The sequence below is a fragment of the Elephantulus edwardii genome, unplaced genomic scaffold, assembly GCF_000299155.1.
Source record: "Elephantulus edwardii isolate Elephantulus edwardi_28Jun2011 unplaced genomic scaffold, EleEdw1.0 scaffold00272, whole genome shotgun sequence".
Classification (NCBI taxonomy): domain Eukaryota; kingdom Metazoa; phylum Chordata; class Mammalia; order Macroscelidea; family Macroscelididae; genus Elephantulus; species Elephantulus edwardii.
In genome coordinates this window covers 2,570,417-2,575,673 of record NW_006400022.1, presented here as the reverse complement: position 1 = coordinate 2,575,673, position 5,257 = coordinate 2,570,417, and positions in this window count along the sequence as shown.

The following is a 5,257-nucleotide window of genomic DNA, read 5'->3' as shown; positions in this document are numbered from 1 at the left end:
TATTTTATCTTCTCCTGGTGGTAGATTTTTCAGGATACTTGGAAGACTGTTTATGTTGTGGATTAGGACTTCTAGAGTATTTTCAAGCTTTTCTTTAATGAAGTTTATAGTCCTTGGTTTTAGTGCTAGGTCCATGATCCACCTCGAGTTGGGTTTTGTATATGGAGTGAGGTGTGAATCTTGCTTGAGTTTTCTGCAGATAGTTTTCCAATTTTGCCAACATCATTTGTTAAAAAGGCTGTCATTTCCCCACTTTATTTTCTATCTCTAGATCATTGGCTATTTGTATGGGTTCCCCCACCCTCAATCATAACAAATTGTGGCTAGTGCTGAGAAAAATGGGAATCCCAGAACCCTTAATTGTGCTCATGAGAAACCTGTATAAGGACCAAAAGCAATTGTCCAACAGAAGAAGGCTGCACAGTTTACAATCAGGAAATGAGTGGGCAAGGTTTATATACACCCTTCCTGTCAATGTTGGAGGAAGACTCATTACCAACTTCAGTTATGTATATGACACAACTTTGCTTGAAGAAAGTGAAAAAGTCTTGAATCACTTACTGCAGAAGATCAATCAGTAGGTGTTACATTAAGGAAATGGAAATCCTCACTACTGACCTAATAGGCAATGTCGTAATAGATGGATTAAAGATTTAAATTTTCATGCAGAAGCAATGATTTTGTAAATTATTACCTATCTTGAGAGGGACTGGCGAGCATTGTGCTGAGTTAAATAACTCAGTCCCACAAGGACAAATATTTTATAAAGCCGTTATTGTACAATGAGTATAAGGATCGAAGGGGTGGGGGTGGAGGCATAGGGATGAGGATGGGGGGATTAATCATAGCGTTGTATAATTTGATGGGGGAGTGAGGGAAGTTGGAAGAATTTGTATTTGAATTTTGTAACTATACTAATATAATTAAAAACAACAAATTTCATTTTACTTAGATCCACAATCAATATCCCTGGTAGTGGCAACAGTCAAGAAATCAAGAGATACATTGCGTTGGGAAAATATACTGTTAATGACTTTGTTAATAGTGCTAAAGCTAAGGTGCGCATGGCCCAAGCTATTTTTTAGTTACTCCCTGTGCATCTGAAAGTTGGACAAGAACGGCAGAAAAATTGATGCCATTTGAAATGTGTTGAAGAAGAACACTGATGGACAACCAAAAGAATGATGAACAGGACTGTTTTGGAGAAAGTGAATCCAGGGTACTCCTTAGAAGCAAGGATGATGAATCTTCATGTCGCATACTTAGTACATATTGTCATAAAGGACCAGTCCTTGGAAAAAGCTATAATGCAGGGAAAGACAGAGTGTCATTGAAAGAGAAGACCTTCAGTAAGAAGGACTGACAAAATGGCTACCATAATGGACATGTTTTAAGGAGAGACCAGTCCTTGGAGAAGGACATCATGCTTGGGAGGGTGGAGGGACAGTGCAGGAGGGAAGGCCCTCTATGAGGTGGATTGATTCAGCGACTGGGTTAATTGGGATGGGAGTGTCAGAGACAGTGCGATTGGCACAGGACAGAGTAGAGTTTAGGGCTGTGTACATAGGGCCGCTATGAGTTGCAAGCGACTCGATGGCACATAACAACAGCAACAAGAACAAAGGGTTCAAATATGTGGGAGACCATGAAGAAGGTACAGCATAGGGCCAAGTTCTGATGTGTTTTTCATAGGGTTGGTATGAGTTATAATCAACTTGAGGGCACCTAACAACAAATTATGGGTAACATTGAGAAGAATGGTCAACAATCTTGGCACCAGCAGTCAGGAAATCAAATATGCTGTCAAGAACCTCTCCAGAGTACTGAGAAGCAATGATATCAGTCTAGAAAACTAAGGTGCACCTGATTCAGGCTATGGTCTTCACAGTTACTTACTATCCATCAAAGAGCCGGACAGTAATTAAGGACAATAGAAGAAGAATGGATGCCTTTGAGTTCTGGTCTTGAGTATTGAAAATACCACGGACCACCAAGAGAACAAACAGGTCTGTCTTTGAGATGGTGAAACCAATTTTCTCCTTGGAGGCAAGGATTTTGAAGCTCCAGCTCACATACTTTGGACATGTGGCCAGGAGAAGCTGATTTTTGGAGAAGGACGTCATGCTCAGAAGGGTGGAGGGACAATGTAGGAGAGGAAGACCTTGGATGAGATGGATTGACACAGTAACTGTAGGAAAGGTGTGTTGGAGTCAGTGATGCTGGCTCAGGATGGGGCAGATTTCAGAGATGTCATACACAGGGTCGCTATGAGTCACAGGTGACTCAACAGCACACACATAAAAACAGCAACATCATGATATTAACAGTGATAAGATTTTTTTAATTTTCTTGACATTGAGATGTATTCCATATTGAAGGCTGCAATCTGATTTTCTGTAGCAACCACTCCAAATCCTCTTCACTTTCAGCAAGCAAGTTTGTGTCATCTGCATAACAAAGGTTATTGATGAGTCTTCCTCCAATCCTGGATTCCACATTCATCTTCAGAGTTCACCTTCTTGAATAATTTTTTCAGGATACAGATTAAACAGGTAAAGAGTGAGGATACAGCCCTGACACCTTTGTTAATTTAAAACCATGCACTGTTCCCTTGCTCTTTGTACAACAGCGTTTTGGTCTAGGTGTAGGTTTTGCATGAGCACAATTGAGTGTTTTGGGATTCCCATTCTCAATGTTGGTTAAAATGTATTTTTTCTATAGGTTTCTGGTTTACTGCAGTATTCAAAGAAACTGTGTTCCTCTTATGCTGGGAATGTTTTTCATTGCCCCATTTTGTCAACACGTCTGAGAGGTCATACCACAGACCTGGCTGTGCCTTGAGAGTATATGGATGCTGGTTGAAATAATTATCCTTCGTATGGTGCTATGATATAGTTGTTAGATGCCATCAAGTGGACTAAGACACATGTGCCATATACTTACATTGCTATTTCCACTCTACACAGGGGCTGTGAAATGGAGCTGCATTGTGCACGTTTAGGCATCCGCTGATATAGGGCAAGCTACTCAGGCACTCTGAACCACTGGCATGACCAGTTTGGCGAGGTGCGTGAGCCAGGTCTGGCGTGCTTTAACGGCCCCGTCCCCAAGCCGCGGGCCCCAGCACCTGCCTGGAATCCGGGCACCTGCCTGGACCCCCCGCACCTTCCTGGACCCTCAGTACCTGCCTCAACTCCCACACCTGCCTGGAACACCGAGCTTACCCGGACTCCAGCAGCTTGGCGCCTGCGCAGTTTCCGCCCGAGCCCGGCCCATGATGCACCGCGGCATCTTCAGGATCGCCCAGCGTGGCATCCCCTGCATTCGCCCTCGCACTGGAGGACAAAGGTGTGGCACTGAGGAAGGGGGACTTTCCTGACCTGTCATTGACTAGATGGGCGGCCTCCCCCGCCCTAAGCAGTTGCGGGGCTGGGCTGGTGGCCCTCGTCGTCGCGCCGGCCGAAGCCCCTGCCTTGGAGCATCCCGTTCGAACTGAGAGTGGTTGCTGCCCCTTTCCCGGTCCCCGCAGAGGCCGAGGTCAGGCCCCTCAACAGGCCAGGTCTTGTTTTCAGGTCAAAGGGCTTGGGCTCATTCCAGGCCCCACCAGCCAGGACCACGCAGACCAAGGGCCGCCCATGGCCGCTGCACCACAGGGACATTGCAGGAGGTCTCCACATTGTCCACACATCACCAACAGCCTGGTAGATAGAAACTTACCCCAGATTTACTTTGAGCTCTGAGGAGAGGGTCTGGCAGGCTGCCCAGGCTAAGTCCAGAAGTGGGTCAGATGCCACCATCATCTTCGTAGCCTGGGACAGACAGCCACTTTCATTGAGTTTGTTCTCAGATTAAAATTACTTTTATTCCGTACTTTTGAACAACAATTTTGAACACTACCTGCCTATTTTCCAGAAAATTCATCAACATTTATCAAAAGCCCTGTTATGTGTCTAGAACCTGCATTCCTGGATACTGACTCTCACAGACCTTCTTCATGACCTTTAACGGCCACTATAGTGTTTTCTCCTGTTTCTTCTTTTATCTAATCAGAAAATAACTTTGAAAAACTAGTTGAGAGAAAAACCATGTAAGTTGTATGTGGAGTTAGAGAAAGGGTCAAGCAATCCAATCAGGTGGGTTTTTTAGCATTGTTTAAATTGCACATTATCATCCATTGCTGGACTAGAAAGTCCATTTAGTAAATTCAGGCCAGTTTTTTAAATGTTAATCTCATTTACACTATAATGCAGCCTTTAAATAGTGAGGATAATTATTGGTGGTGGTGTTAGGTGTCATTGAGTCAAGTATGACTCATATTAACCCTATGAACAAAAGATCTGAACATTGTCCTATCCTGTGCCATCCTCACAATCTCTGGAACCCATTTGAACCCATTTCAGCATTCACTATGTCAATCTATCTGGTTAAAGGTCTTCTCTTGCCATCCCTACACCTTTCCAGGCATGGTGTCCCTCTCCAAGGAAAAGCCTCTCTTAGTGATATGCCTAAATATGTGAGATGAAGCATTACCAATTCTGCCTCCAAGGAGCACTTGGCTTTACCTTCTCTGAGGCATATCTGTTCTTTGGCAGTACTCTTCTCCAATACCACAACTCAAAAGCATCAGTTCATTTTCTGTTAACCTTGTTTATTGTTCAGTTCTCAGCAGAATAGCAAGTGATTGAAAAGACCATGGCCTGAGTCAGATGTACCTTAGTCCTCAAACATTATTTTTCCACAATAATTTGGAGAGGTGACTACTAACTTTGCAAGTGCAATACACTTCCTAAGCTCCTGACTCTTAATACCAAGGATATTGATTGTGGATCCAAATAAGATGAAGTCTTTGACATGCTAAATCTTTTCTATAATTTCCGGTGAGGATTTTTGTTTTCTGACATTGAGATGTACTTATTGAGGGCAGAAGTGATCTTCTACAGCAACCTCAAGTCCTCCTCACTTTAAGCAAGCCAAGTTGTGTCATCTGTTTAACACAGGTTATTAATGAATCTTCCTCCAATCCTGATTTTATTTTCTTCGTAGAGTCCAAGTTCTTGAATAATTTGCTCAGCATACAGATTGAACAGGTATTGATAAAGGATACATCGCAGACTCACACCTTTGTTAATTTTAAACCATGTGCTCTGTTCACACTTAGTCTTTTAGTCTAAGTATAGGTTTTGCATGAGCATAATTAAGTGTTCTGGGATTTCCATTCTCAAAGTTAGCTATAATTTTTTTTTATGATTCACACAGC